The 16,606-nt window shown below is 39.7% G+C and overlaps 1 protein-coding gene across 1 annotated transcript in view; it reads right to left on the bottom strand.

The window, feature by feature from the left end:
• LOC144798478 (chromodomain Y-like protein 2) overlaps positions 1-16,606 on the bottom strand; it is a 593,287-nt gene that overhangs the window by 114,930 nt on the left and 461,751 nt on the right. The window lies entirely within an intron of this gene.

A 16,606-nucleotide genomic window follows, 5' to 3' on the forward strand; every position in this document is an offset into this window, starting at 1 on the left:
ATATAGCACAGTGGAGGGGTCAAATTCACTAATCACACTTTAACTTGACCAACAGTAGGGAATTTGTTGAACTTTACACAGGCAAGATTTCCGGTTTCCACTTCAACACAAGTAGCCATAGGGAAAGTGATGGACTTTGGAGGGGGGGGATTTACTACTCCCACTCCAATGGAAGTAACAGTAGAAAAGTGTTGAACTTTGAAGGGATCAGATTATACCCACTTTGGCCTGATCAACAGTAGGGAAAGTGTTAGACTTGAGGGCGGTCAAATTTACTATTTCATGCCCTAAATTAAAAAATATATATATATGAACTAAAGAAACATAAATTATATCTCTGTATATATATAAAAAAATACAATATTTCAACAAAAAAGATATTCAAATAAAAAGCTTAAAAACTAAATTAACAAATAAAATTATATTAAAATATTTAATCAATTACAAACGTTAAAACCAACATTCAAAACTCACTATACGCTGTCTGAAAATTCCAACACTAACAAAAACAAATTAAAATAAAACTTAAATTAAGAAAATACACGTTTAAACAAAATAACAACACTATAAAATGGATTATATAAAAAACAAAAATACAATTAAAAAACTAAAAATAATTCAAAAACAAAATTATGTACAACTATATTTAAAAGAAAAGATTTAAAGTACATAATAAAACAATACTATTCGCTTCAGCATTCTAAACCCTAATATTTTTGAAATCACAATATTTTTAGCATAGTGTTCGTGTCACTTGATATTTTTTAAACAATATTTTAGTGGAAATACTAGCAGACAGTGGCAATGAAGGAAAAGCAGACTTACCGAATGTAGGGATTATACAGTTTTAATATGTATGTGCAACAACAGTGTACAGTAGTCACAATAGTTTGCAATGGCATATCTTCGGAGCACTATACAATAAGAACCAAAACAAAGTCTAAAGTACAGCCTGAAATAGTGGCATCTTAAAATTACGTTTGGTCAGAACTAGCTCAGTTTGGCAGGGTTATTAGGCACTAAAGAGTTGGGGTGAGTAGCAAACCGAGTCCTTGTCATCCTGACAGGTTAGTAAGACGTGTATCAGTTAACCATGCAGGCATAAAATACAAATAGCAGGAGATGATACGGGCATTATAAAAAGCTACCAGCTGCTTCAAAAAGGGATTAGGAGAGACTAGCAGCTTGAAAACTGCATGGATAAGGAAGGTATGGTATGACAAGCATGTGGTGGAAGAGTGCAGTGGTGATACCACTAATTAAAAACACCCTCAATGGACCGTTGGGATCTCAAGAATGTTTGATCTTTCTCACTACTGTCTTACATTTCAAAGGTGTTACAGAAGCTGGTATTCTTCCAACTCTTGAACTTTGTTAAATATAATACCATTCTCCATCTGTATCATTCAGGGTTTCGACAAGGCAGAAGCACAGAACTAGGGGTTGTTTCAGTCCTGGACAACCGCCAGAGACGTAGGAATGTGGAGGGCCTGGGAGCCCTAATACTCCTGGATCTCGGGAAGCCATAAACAACTTGGCCATGCTATACTGATCACAAGAGGTGTCAACAGCACTGCACTGGCATGGATCATCAGCTTTTTAACCAACCATCAACAAATAGTTACAATTTTGTCCTCTTTTCAGAAGCAATAAAAAAGCTGTGCGACGCCCACAAAGGTCCATTAAATCACCAATACATTTTTAATATTTCTATGAGTTCCTAGGAAAGCTTCATCATCAGTTGGGTACACAATTCTACATGTATGCTGATGAAACACAGTTTTTCTTTAGGCATTCACCATTATCAGACAGTGCTCAGCATTCTATGAATTTGTACCCGCCAATGACTATGCCACGCATGGAGCTTAATATTACACATCTTTATTCATCTGTGTTTAACTGCAAACTCAACATTGTAAATCAGCCTTCATTGTATTCCGCTCTAATACTTAGGTCACAGCTGTATGGAGACCATCAGGAGCAAAATGAATTCCATGATTGTTAACTCAGAAGACACTACATTTCCCCTTCTGTTAAATGAAACATTTCAATTTTTTTACTATATATATATATATATATATATATATATATATATATATATATATATATATTTTTTTTTTTATAAAATTGTATACACACACAATTACAACTCTTCAATTAATCTTTTTGGCACCTCAATTGTTCAACCTGATCTCGTCATGGGAAGCTGTGGACTATCACCATCAATGTTGAGGATCTGCGTAGACAGTGAAGAGGCAACAATAGTCCCTGATGCTTCAGAAACTAGTCTCTGTGCCAACATGTAGATCTGATGAACAATGAGTTATATGCTGAAGATGAGAAGAGTCTCTGGTAACAGAATTCCCAGGGCTCTGGGCTGCCACCATGTGTCCCTTGGTAGACACTACTTGGAAATGTTCTGCATCAAATGGAGCATCAGATTTTCTTTTATACATTTGGCGTGCAAGCACTCGATCTCCTTTCTTAAAGGCAATGTTCTCGCACGATGTCTTCTGTCAGCATACGCTTTCATTTTATGTTTATGAACCAAGTCCTTTTCATGAGTTGCATTCTTGTCTTTCTCTCTCTGATTGGTCCATTGAGGCAACATGGCTGTCAATGCTCTCCTGAACAACAATGTCACATGACTTTCAAATGTGGTCAAGTGGAGTGTTAAACAATATGCTCTTAGGGTAGAGTTTCACACAATTTCTAGTTCGAACTTCTCAAGAGTAGCAGCATACACCGCGTTCTTTTGCATTCTCATAAAGCACACAACAAGTCCATTGGCCTGCGGTCACAGAAGGTGTGCTCTTCAGATGCTTTATATTCAGATGCTCTAAGAAATCTTTGAACTCTCGGCTGTTGAAAGGCGGGCCATTGTCAGATTTCAATATGGCTGGAACACCCCATGCCGCAAAGATACCATGTAGTCTCTCTATGATACAGTCTTGAGTGGTAGAAGAGAGATCTTCAATTAATGGAAAGTGTGAGTATTCATTCACAATCACCATCAGGTGATGTCCAATGTCAAGTGGATCAAAAAAGTCAATGTCTACTCTCTCCCACACATGCTTTGGGAGTTCTGACATTTATAAGGTGAATTGAGTACATTTTGTAGAAAGAGTTGCACAGATGAAAAGCCTTTCATTTTTTTCAACCCTCTCATAGAGATAAGGAAACCAGATTCAGTCTCAGAGATCTTGTTTTGTAGCAACAATTCCACAATGTCCTTTGTGGGCCACTTAAATTATTTGCTGTCTCAGACTTTCCGGAATCAGGATTTTTGATCCTTGCATTAGGACTCCTTCCTGAGTAATGAACAGTTCATCTTTGACATTTTTGTACTCTGAAAAAGTAGCCAGCAGTGTTCTGATTCCTACCTGGATGATGCACAATTATATAATTGTACTCTTGTAATCATAGTGCCCATCGTTCAATGCCAGGAGACATCTTGACTTTGGATTGCCAAATATAATAAGTAAAGCTTGATTATCAGTTACCAGCATAATAGGCTTTCCATACAGGAATACATGGAAATGTCCACAAGCTCATACCATGGCTAAACTTTCGTTTTCAGGTTGTGAATAAGCACATTCTGTTTGTGACAAACTTCTACTTACATATGCCACAATAAGCCTTCGAGCAGTCGGGTATCTGCTGTGCAAGGATAGACTCTAACCCGACTGGGCTAGCCTCAACAACAACCTTTGTAGGAAGCTTTGGGTTGAAGTATGCTATTTCAGTAGCATTCACAATCACATTTGATTTTATTAAAACTTTTCTCACATTCATGTAAAATGAAACATTCTTTTTCGTCAAGTGTCTCAATGGAACACTTACAGTGGCAAAGTCTTGTATATATCTGAAACAGTAACTGGGCATGTCCAGAAATAAACGCACCATAGAAATCATCTTGTGGGGGATCAGCATTTAACAGCGCTAGTTTGCTAAATTCAGTCCCATATCAGCAGATGTGCTGAAACTGAGCAGACAGGCACTTGACTCTGTACCTTGAACCACATAGATGGGTTCTTGCACCTTCGTTTTCTTGTGTTTCATTGTCACTACAAATTAACTTTAACTCTTTAAGGGCATAGATGCAGCCCATGCATAAACTTTTGTTTGCAATGGAGTGAGTTGCGTTAATGGAGACAATCATTATACTTCTCCTCATGCATAATGTCTATTGAGAAAGCAAAAGACACACAATTGATGGACAGAATGCAGAACAAATCAAAACATTCACCCCAGTCAAGAGATCTGGGTTAAATCTATAATTCTTTTGCGCACCATGCCACCCCAGTTTAGACCTGGCCATATGCAAATCAGTCTTGACCCCGTGCCCCATGGGAACAGTCCAGCCCGAACTGCCAAGCCAGGTCCTCCCTGGACTGGAAACAAGCATCCTAGGACCGTCCTAGGATGCTTGTTTCCAGTCCTGGGAGGACCTGGCTTGGAAGTTTGGCCTGGACTGTTCCCATGGTGCACGGGGTCAAGATTGATTTGCATATGGCTGGGTTCAAACTGGGATGGCATGCTGAGCAAAAAAACGATGGATTTAGGCCCAGATCTCTGTACTGGGTGAACGTATGACATTGTTCTGCATTCTGTCCATCAACTGTTGTTTTTGCATAATGTTTATTGAAGCACCACGGTCGATGATGAAATGTATAGAACAACCATTTACCTCTAGTGGAATCTTCGGACAATGCTTGAATTATTTTAGTGCTTTGGTATATCGATTTTTCTTTGACTGACGTTTTTCTACACATGCGGCCTGTTGCACACTTTTCAGAGGTAAACATCAACTAGGAGCAACCATCATCTTCACTTTCACCTGATACTGATACTGGATAACTGTTTGATGAGGATATAGATGACAATCAACTTTATTCAATGTTGATTTGTCTTAACTGACTTCTCCACTTGGCTTTATGGGTGTACGTCGAATGTTGCTCTGGAAGCCATTTTGTCCTCATGCCATGATGCACTTACTTTTTCCTGTGCTTTGCAAACCATCACAAAATGGTTCTCCTTACCACAGCCTTTAGAAGTCCGTTCAATGGCAGGACATTTATCTTTGTATGGAAACAAAAATCCACATCTGAAACACACCTTTTGACGTTCAGACATCACTTTGTGACCTTCAGTCTTTTGATTTGGCTTAGTTTCCCCGCTCATGACTGATTCATTCTGGGCACCTCCTGCCTCCATGTCTGCAGCTTTATCAGAATGCTCTTCAGCTCTGGCAGCCATTAACACACGCTCTAGACTAAGAGTCTTTCTCTGCATTCGTCGTATGGAATAAATCTGACAAGCTTCGTTAAATAACTCGAAGACGTATAGCTTCTACATCATTACATTAATTGAACTTACACTGTTTGATGAGTGTGTTGAGTCTCTCCACAAATTCATCAATGGTTTCACCAACTTTCAGATATTCTTGACTGAAAATGTATCTTTCATACTCAACATTGGGCATTGGCTTAAACTTGAGATTAAAATCTTCTTTAATCTGACAGTATGGGACTGCTTCGTCAGTTTGCGTCATTTTCTTCATGACTTCTTTTACACCATCACCAGCAAAATTTCCGAGGTATCTGATCATCTTTTTGTTATTAGTCTCTTCAAGTGCATCTGAGAAATTATCAAATGTCTCTATCAAAACAATCCATCTATTGCCAATATTTAGCTTTTGGGGGTATCAACAGGTGGGGGTGGTTTCAGGAAAGCAGCAGCATTGCAGACCAGTGTGGAACGTCATGACAATGCTTGTGAATCATGGCTATATGGTCTGTGCAAACTATCTGTGAGACCTTGCGATGTATTGGCTTCTGGATCATCTTTAATGATACTGAGAAACATGATTTTCTTATTGTTCTCAATTGGAAAAACAAGTTTTCAGTATTTTGAACACATTGTTCGGTTTCAAGCTTTGTTCTAAACACCACTCAACAGCTTCTGCGGCACATTTCTTTGGGTATGTACAGCTCTGTAAGAACTGGGCACTTCTCCTTGAGCCACTTCACCGAATGCAGTGGTACAATGACTCTTTAATGTGTTCAATAAGTCAATTATTTCTTCTATTTTAAATGTCAATTTGCACTATCTGACACCTGCTTGATCTCTGCCATGCAGTGCTTCACTGGCAATTTTCGATAATCAATGGTTGCTCTTTGAAAATCTGCCTTCAGTGTTAACAGACAGTATAAAGTATAACTTTATCTTCTGTGGCAGCGTAGTACCTTTATGTATGGCCTGACGAGCAGGTTCTCACCCAATGACGTGTAGATTCTCTGCAATGCTTTCATTATCTTCAACTGCTTCGCAGCGGCTGGAGCTGAGCTTTAACTCCACAAGCATTAAGCGCCAACTCCGTACTTCTACGACGGCACACGTGGCACACATTAGCAATTTGCTTGGACAATGGCAAACTCTCAGACAGCACTGCCGATCTTTGGGTTACTTATCCCTCATCTTGTCTGCAGTTGTAGCATCCTCCCCAGTGTGGGTTCCCGTTAATTGCCACGCCACAAACAGAGCTTAGTATTACACGTCTTTAATCACCTGCATGTAACTGTGAACTCAACATTTAAAACCAGTCTTAATTGCATTCCGCTCTAACACTTACGTCACAGCTCTACGGAGTCCATCAGGAGCCAAAAAAGGTTCCGTCTTTGCTAACTTGCAAGGCACAACAGACACAACAATAAAAAAACACTTAAATCCAAGTAAAACAGGAGCACTTTTTGTTTAAGATTTCTTTATTGATTTCAAGGACATATATAAATTTACCAATAGTGCAGTAGATATTTTAAATGATTTTTACAATCCTGCTAATGCAGGATAGCTCTTTTATGAAAATACTACAATGACCCCCTTGACTCCCTCCCCCTCAAAAAGAAAGAGGTCCTCACCCTGTCCACTTGTAGTATGGGGCCTGTGAGAGCTCGTAGTGCGGTTGTTGGTGATTAGTTTCTATTCCTGGTGCAGTTAATGAGGGCTTGGAGAGTAGTAGTAAACATAGATATTTGGGAAATGTAAGCTAAATTCGGAAGTGAGTAGAGACAAGAAGGGCTTCCAGAAATCCTGAAAGGCAGCTGTCTGATTGGTGAGGGCAAGAGACATTCTTTCCATTACCAAGGTATGCCATAAGCGGTGTAACCATCCCAGATGTGTGGGGGGTGTGGCTATCCACCAGTGGGCCAAGATGTTCTAGAGGGCACCACCAGTGCCGGGGCTATCTGTGGGCCTCTACGTGCTTTAAGCGGGAACGCGAGGGCATTTGGCAGGCCTAGTAATAAGTAGCAGTTAATTAATTACAGAGCACAACCGCTATTAAGTTTCACTACTGACCTTGTTGTCAGTTATTTTAATAATAAACATAACATCATTCTGTGTATCTAATGAAAACAGTAGTCATCGAAGAACAGAACAAGCAAGAGACAAACATAATCTTGATTGTGTTGACACATAGTGAATGTTGTTGATGCAGACAGACAACGTGTTTCATCGTATAAATGACTTTTTCAAGGCTCAAAAAGTAGTTACACAATTCGTAGTGTAAATCCTCTGGATTCTCTCAATAGTATGGTATATACCACAGCAATAGTGATGAGCCAGATACTTTGATTTTACTTTGATTTTGCGGTTGCAAAGTAGGACTTCGAAACACTTTCCAATGTTGAAATGTAAAAATTAAAATGTATTCTGCACGTCAAAATATGACTAGATTTCCGTCTGTCCAGTTTTAAAGTATAAGCACTTATAATGAGCAGAAGGTCAGAAAGACAGAAACCCTCGTAAAAGAGTACAACAAGCCCCAAGACTTCATTAGTAAATATAGCAGTACAGCATCAGGGTTCCTGCTGTAATAGGCCAGGTATAATAAAACTCGTCTTACTTCAATCGGAGAAGTCCTTGAGAGCAAGCATTTCGGTCTTTCTGCTTTTTCTGTACTTGGGAAGACTACTGTTTTCATTAGATACCCAGAATGATGTTATGTTTATTATTAAAATAACTGACACCAAGGTCAGTAGTGAAACTTAATAGTAGTTGTGCTCTGTCATTAATTAATTGCTGTTATGTGTATGGGGAAAAGTTTTTTCCATACAAGATAACACTGCGAGAGTGGAACAGTGTTGTACATGCAGCACGCCCACTTACATATTCTTACATTTGAACTTTTGGTAAACAGTACGGAGGTGCTGGCTGGTGCTTTATTACCACGTAACAAGAAGCGTTATCTCCCGTGGGAGTAATGTCCCCAAAATGGCACACCTTGGTAGAGATTTCAATAAAGTTTCATAAAAGTCTTATAGATGGTTATATCAATAGGTTGATTTTATTCTCGTTGAATTTCATACTATTCCATTCATTGTATGTCTGTGAAGACTAGTTTTACTCCACATTATTCTGCCCAATGCATTTCAGGCAAAAGCCCTTCTTCAGGGGACTTTGATTCTGAAAGTATTAATGATGATACGCTTTACAATAAGCCACAGGAAAAACATCACGTATGTACCATGACAAAAAAGGGAGTGAACGGACGGATATCCGGGTGAGGTCTTAATAGACCATAATTGCTGGATTACTTATGCTCTGTGACGATAAAGTTTTCCAAAAGGGCAGTGTTTGTTGATTGTGCATTAAGAAGCATGTGTCTGTAAAATTGATACAATGCCAACATGCACTGAGGCTCATGCACACGTGAATGTATACTAGTGCCGATTAGTGTCGAAGAAGAAACGGGCAGGTGAATTGACAGTGAAACTTGCCAAAAATACTGATTCGGCTGGTTCATACTGAGCTAGCAACGATGTATTAGCAACCCGTAATTGTGTGCGAAAAGCGCTCAAGAAGTGCTATTATGACGCCTTCGGTGAAAGAATAATGAAAACATGCGTGTTAGTGATGGTCTAACCTTTCGAAAAGCTCGGGGTTTGTGCAAAGTTAAGGACTTCACCGTGGTGAAGTGCAGGGTCAGGAATTGGCGAAATTACCTAAAAATCCAATAACATGAGGATTATTGCTGTGTTACCAACTACGGGGTATGTGCTGTTAAGCGGAGAACCGCACAATCGCTTACCGTCAGCTGTTCGTTAGACGTGAACGATGGTGTCCGTGTTCGTGCATTTGCTTTGAGTATCGAGCGATATAGAAAATATCTGAAAGTTCCGATCATGTGATCCTGAATAGTGAAGAAACTGATGTATTGCGGCTGCTGCCGCGGTATGTTGAAGAGAAGACTAGCATGGAAATCAGTACTTTTTTACCACTGCCATTCATGTTGTAATTGCTAGTAATAAGTATACGAGGAAGCGGGGAAGTTGTGTGTCACAATGGGTGTCAATGTCACCAGTGCTTGTGACCAGTAGCCTGAGATATGGGGGCACCCCCACAGTAGATGGGTTAGTGTAACCAGTGCGCCGCATGCTCTCCAACACAAGGGATCTCAGGCTGGATTCCCGTTGTGAAGTCTTTGAGGGGTCAGGCACCAGTAGGTAACTATTTTGGTGGCAGTTTCTATACTGGCAACGTTTCGTGCTGTGTGGCGTGCTCTGTGATATGTCTGCCCATTCTTTCCCCGAGAGTGTTCTCCCAATTTCCTTCTCCCAACTCCGTTGCCCCGGGGATTTATCGATCTTCGGGAGCCTCTGAGTAGGCAGTTTAGTTCTGTTACTAGGCAAGGGTCTGAGTGTTTAGTCACCAGCCATTTCTTGAAGGGAGTGAGATGTCTCTGTGCCTTGTCGCGCACTCCTGCTCGTAGCACCCAGTGTCTAATCTGGTGATAGCATTAGCGCTCGGATTCAGGGAGATTCTGCTGTGTACGAAAGCCTTCAAACGTCAATGGACCAGCAACGTCGAAGAAGTGGCTGATAGATCTACGACCCTCTCTGGACCACTGATTGTATGCCTCTGTTACCAGCTCTGGCATTGAAGCAATGTTGTTTACGATGGAGGTCAGCGGCGAGGGAAAGGTCATTAATGTTCGGGTCTTGACTACTTTATCCCAAACCCTCGAGGGGGCCCAGGTGACCATCGACAGATAGAGATTAAGGGGGTGGGCCTCTCCAGTGAGGAAGGGGATTCCCCCACAGGGCCTGACACGGTACCGCCCTATCCATGAAAAGCAAATGCTGTTTGGATTCCGGGAGCGACGATTCCACGAATACTCTTAGCTGCACTGCCCAATAGTACTCCTGTAGATTTGGGACAGCTAGTCCGTCCTTTCTCTGGGATCTATAGCATAACTCTCTGTGAAGCCTGGGTCTCCTATTACACCAACTAAAGTGTTCCACGTCCCGCTGCATAGAGGGTATCATTCCTGGCAGGGGCTCCAACAGGAGGACCTGGAAAAGGAATAAAAACTTTGGTAAAATTGTCATCTTAATCGCTTCAATGCAGCCTAGCGCAGAAAGGGAGTGAGGCCTCCACTTGCGTAGGCATTCCTGCATTTGATGGAGTAGTGCAGTGTAGTTGAGCGAGATGGTGCGTTGTATGCTTGCTGTGAGTTGGATGCCAAGATAGGGTATTGCTTCCTCGGAAAATTGAATCCGGTAGTCGTGCTTCACTTCAGCTAATGTGGCTTTGGTTAAGGACTGCTTGTGATTTGTTGACGTTGACTCTAAAGCCTGCCACGTGCGAGAAAAGTTCCAATTCCGCCAAGAAAGCAGGTAAAGAATTTTTGGGATTTTCCAGGGTAGCAACTATGTCGTCCCCATACAGACTTATGTTGTTTTGATCCCCTCTAAAGCACACCACTCTCACTAGGGGGTTATTACGCACCCTTTGGGCTATTGGCTCCATGTAGAGAGCCAAGAGAAGCGGGGAAAGAGAACATCCATGCCTCATGCCTTTGTAAATAAGAAAGGGGTAGATGAGTATCGGTTCACCCAGATGGATGCCTTTGGAGTTGTGTAGCTTCTTAATATCCAGCTCAGGAATCTCTCCAGGATGCTAAAATGCCTCAAAGTCACCTCTAGATAGGGCCAGTGTACCCTGTTGAACGCTTTTCTGCGTCGATGAAAAGGATCATGCTGGACTTTATCTATAATATGCAGGAGGCGCTTTGTGTTGGCGGCGCATTGGAGGTTGGGCGCAAAACCCGCTTGGTCTGGGTCTATCAAGCCCGGAAGGAGAGGGGAGAGGTGCTGCGATGTGCTAGTATTCCTGTGACTAGTTTAAAATCCACACTGGGAAGGGAGATTGGCCGGTAGGACGCGCAGTGCCTCTTAACCTTACTAGGCCTAGGTATCATTCCTACTAATGGTTCTAGCATTGTTCGTGGGAGTGTGGAAAGAGATCTCGATAGAGTTGTACACCCTTGTGAGTACCAGAGCCAATGTGGAGCAAAAGGTTTTATAAAAAAAAGAGGAGGAAGGCCATCAGGACCCAGGGACTTGAGCAATTTCAGTCTGGAAATGGCTGTGATCACTTCCTCTATTTTGATTGGGGATTCAAGTGAATCAGCCTGGTCTGGCTGGAGGTTTGTGGTGTTTACCTCTTGCACGTATTGGGATGGGGCGTCCGTGTTGTATAGCACGAGATAGCACGAGGCTGTGACTCGTGTCTATCTCGTGTTGGTTAGTGTACATGCTGCATCATTTGAAATTTGGGTTTGTTGGGAGGTTGGAATGATGCCGGCATTGTAATTTCTACCGGACTTGTGACCAGACGCTTATATTAATAAATCCTTGAACCAATATCATCCTGCTTACTGGTATCTTGCTACACTGGCGACAAAGGGGAAAAGAACTTTTAATTGGACAATCTACTACTGGAGAGAAGGATTCTTTATTTATTTCAAATTTATTTAGTTTCATTTTTATTAATTTTATTTTTTTTGTTTCTATTCTACCTTTCCGGAGCTTGACTCATCGAACAGACTATTTGTTGACGCTTAAATCACTTAAGGTATTGTATTTAAATTATATTTACCGAGTGATTCTCTTGCTCGTCAGCGCGAGGTTTGCTTAACTGTTTGAGCGCGAGCGAGCATTTCCATTTCCTAATGAAACAAACGTTCAAACAGAATAAATGTCTGACGTCAAACGCTTGCGAAACAACCTCTATCTCCTTTAAAAAGAAGCGTTATAACCACGGCGGCCATTTTGGATAAGTCAACTCCGATTTTAAGGTAATTTCATCGTTTATTTTGACATTTTCAACTTCAAGATGGCAGGAATCCTCAAAATAAAAACTTAAAATTCGATTAAGTTTTGGATTAAGGTACCAATTTTATTCTGGATGTTTTGGTTTCTACATTGTGCTACTTATAAAAGCGTTTTTCGAATACATTCATAAAATAGTAGTACAATTCTTAATATACTTCAAATTAAACAATGAGTGGTATTATTCCTCCTCCCTCATTTTTGGCAAACAAAGTTGATCCACCTATGGACTGGGAAATATGGGAACCAGTTTTTTTTAGCCTATGTAGAGGTTTTGGAAGGAACAGAATGTGAAGCAGAGAGAAATTTTCTCTTTTAAAACATTTTCTTAGAGGAATTGGATTAAAAGAGTTTCTTACTTTACCTGCGTTAATCAATCCTGGTGATAAGAATGTTTATGACCGCGCTGCAGAACAAATGAAAATAAGATTTGGGAAGAAAAAGAATGTTATGGAGAGATTTACATTTTATTCTCTGACGAATCAATTGAAGATTTCGTATCTGCTCTCAGATCGCTTGCTGTTACTTGTGACTTTGAGCATATCACTTATGAACACGTATTGAGAGACCAAATACTAATGAGAACAAATAATAAAAGAGTTCAGGAAAGACTTTGAACAACATCTGATATGTCTCTAAATGCTGCTATTGATATTGTGAGGTCAATTGAACATTCTGAAAAATTCGTGAAGGAAATAAGAGGAAATGAAAAAGGAGATGTTTTCAGCGTTTCAAAAGAGGGAGATAAATTTAAGAAATCCTTCATTCAAAAAAACGAGAATTCTAATAATAAGAACGATTGGAAACCTAAATATACTAAAAATGAAAGGAAGAACACTCAATGGATTTGTTTTAGATGTGGAAGTCCTAATCATTTAGCAAATTCTAAATCCTGCCCTGCCCTTGATAAAATGTGTTCAAAGTGTAAAAAAAAGGGCATTTTGCTAAATTTTGCAAATCTACTACTAAGAAAGTGAACATTGTTCAAGATGTTGATGATTATGAATTTCTAAATGAAAACGAGATCAACACTGTAATTAATATTTGTGGGAGTGAGGGTGTAAGTCGGTTTCCATCTTGTGATGTAGTTATTGATGAAATGATTATAAATGTTTTTGTTGATTCATGTGCATGGTATACCCTAATTGGTTTAGATGTGGTAAAAAAAAATTGGCCAAATAAGGTTTTACTCAAACCTGACATTTCTCCAGGAGGTTACACAGACACAAAATTGGATTTGGTAGGTTTCTTCTGGGGAAAAAATACTTTTGCAAATGAATCTACATATGGGAAGATTTATGCTGCACGATCAGGTCAATCTTTATTAGGATGGCCTCACCAAGAACAACTGGGGATTAAGATTGATCCTAGAGCTAATCCCCCTATGTATTCTATTGTAGGCACAAATAATTCTGATGGGGATGTTATGCTCAGTAAATTGAAATAGGAATTTTCAAATGTTTTCAGTGGGAAACTTGGTAAGTATCAAGGTTTCAAACACACAATAAAGCTCAATGATGGTGTTGTTCCTGTTCGGGACAGAGTCAGAAATGTCCCTCTTACATATAGAGACAAACTTAAAATTTTACTCAAGGATTTGTGCGACAAAGATATTATTGAGCCCATTGAGTCATCACCTTGGGTTTCTCCGATTGTGATTTCAGTTAAATCCAACGGCGAATTGAGATTATGTGTAGATCTTCGCAGTCTAAATAATTCCATCTGGGTTGATGCACATCCCTTGCCAAACCTTCATGAGATGGTCTCAACGTTAGGTGGTGCTGAAGTATTCTCATGCATTGATTTGGCAAGTGCTTACCATCAAGTGGTCTTGGATGATGAATCTAAAAATTTAACGGCCTTTATCACACCCGAAGGTCTGTTCAGATATAAACCTATGCCTTTTGGGTTAGCTAGTGCCGCTTCAGTCTTTCAAAGACTTATGAAAGAGACACTTGATGGTTTGACAGGGGCGGTCGCCTTTCCAGACGATATACTTGTGTATGGGAAAAATGTTGAGGAGCATGATGAGAATTTGAAAAAAGTGATATCTGCATTATCTGTTAAAGGTCTTACTCTACGTCTTGATAAATGCAAAATCAGAGAAAAAGAAGTAGAATACTTAGGGCACACCATTAGTGGTGCTGGGATTAAACCTAAGCAAAAGCATGTTGAAAGCATTATCAAAGCACCTGTACCCACTTCAAAAGAACAGTTAGTCGCTTTTTTAGGACTGATGGAATTCTATGCAAAATGTATTCCCAATTTTTCATCGAAAGTAGATCCTTTCAGACCCCTTTTAAAGAAAAATGCAAGATTTTTATGGTCATGTGTGATGACTGAAGCATTTCAAAGTCTCAAAACCTTTATTGTGAATGCACCGTGTTTGAAACCTTTTGTTGTTGGGAAAAGATGTACTGTCATGGTTGATGCAAGCAGCACTGGCTTAGGTGCTGTTCTCATACAAAATGACTGTGGAAAGGAATGGATAATTGCATATGCCTCAAGGGCATTAAGGGATGCTGAGAAACATTATTCAGCTATTGAAAGGGAATTGTTGGCATCAGTTTGGGGGGCGGAACATCAACACTTTCTTATGGGGCACGAAGTTTACAATAAAAACTGATCATAAACCTCTGATTTATATGATGGCACCAGGCGGAGGACGTACTATGTCAGCTCGTCTTGCTAGACTAGCATCGAGGCTGCAATCATTCCAGTATGAAATGGTTTATGTAAAGGGGAAGACTAACGTCCATGCAGATTGCATGTCCAGACTGCATACTTCTTGTGAAGTTTCTATTGACGATGATGAATGTGAGGTTGCATTTACTTGCCAAGATGTCATGTTGGTATATGGGGAGAAATTTGATTTAAGTAAGGAATCTTGGACAAGGGAAATGGAAAAAAGTATTGAATTGACGGAAGTTAAGAACTACATTTTGCAAGGGTGGCCAGAACAAAGGAAATATTCAGGCGATATGATGAGTTATGCTAAAGTACAAGATAAATTAGCAATTGAAAATGGTTTGCTCATGAGAGGTGACAAATGTATTCCTCCTCATTCTTCGAGGAATACTATTATTGGCATGGCTCATGAAGGGCATCTAGGTATTTCGTTTGCTAGAAGACGAATAAAGGATTTCTTTTGTTGGCCAGGTGTGGATAGTTGCGTGGAACATTTTGTCCAGAAGTGTTCAGATTGTGCTAATAGTGACAAATCTGCTGTTCCTTTGCGATCTGAACCTTGTCCTGTGGAATATCCTCTTGGTCCTTGGCGAAAATTAGGTCTGGATTTTATTGGTCCGTTTAGTGTTTTACCTGAACAAGGAAGGTTTGGAATTGTTTTGATAGACTATTTTTCGAAATGGCCAGAAGTTAAAATGGTAAGGGAAATAACAACAAGAAATGTGATAGAATTTTTGGATGAAACTTTTTGCAGAGAAGGAATTCCAGAAGAGATAGTAACTGATAATGTACCACAATTTACCAGTAAAGATTTTGAGTGTTTTATTACTAAATGTGGCATAATACACAAACAGATTGCTGTTTTCCACCCAGAGGCCAATGGCCAAGTTGAAAGATTCAATAGAGTGGTTAAGGAAGCTATTCAACTTTCTGTTAAAGGCAATATGAATTGGTGCAATGCTCTCCAATCCATGTTGTTGTCTTATAGAACATCACCAAATTCTGTCACATTGGTTAGCCCATTTGAACTCTTAAGAGGTCGGAAACCCAGTACTCGACTAACTCCATGGTGGTTAAAAAAAAAAACTAAATGATCATTGTGGATTTTCAAGGGTTGACTATGATTTGGTTCATAATAGAGTGAGTGCATATAAGGCTGAGATGAAGAAGAGAATGGAAAAACAACGAGGATCAGTGAGTAAACATGTGATTTCTGTTGGTGATCTAGTGCGTATTAAGAAAAAGGAAGGTGTTCTGAAAGGAGGTCAAATTTGGTCACATCCTAAGAAAGTTATAGAAGTTTTTAAGCATGCTGTTAGAATTGATGATGGTAGCGTTTGGAATTTGAACAGAGTTTCTATATTTAAGGGTAAGGAAGTTGTTAGATCTGATGGTGACAGTAACGTATTTTTGGATTTTAAATCAAACAATGGAGAAAACCTTGCACATGGAAATGTTACACCTACGCTTCCCATTATTTCCTCAAAATTTTTTTACCAGAACTCATCGTCTTCCTGAAAAGTACAAGGATTTTCTAATGAATTAATATTACTATGAATGATACTAATTGTATGGAACAAAGATTGTTGTAAATCGAATTATCAAGATTATTTCTTTGTATATGTGTTATATTTCGATTATTATCATTATCTACTTATATGTATCCAATTTTTTTTTTGTTTTTTTTCTTTACAGAAAGGGAGGTGTGTTGTATAGCACGAGATAGCACGAGACTGTGACTC

Source organism: Lissotriton helveticus, chromosome 12 (assembly GCF_964261635.1).
Source record: "Lissotriton helveticus chromosome 12, aLisHel1.1, whole genome shotgun sequence".
NCBI lineage: Eukaryota > Metazoa > Chordata > Amphibia > Caudata > Salamandridae > Lissotriton > Lissotriton helveticus.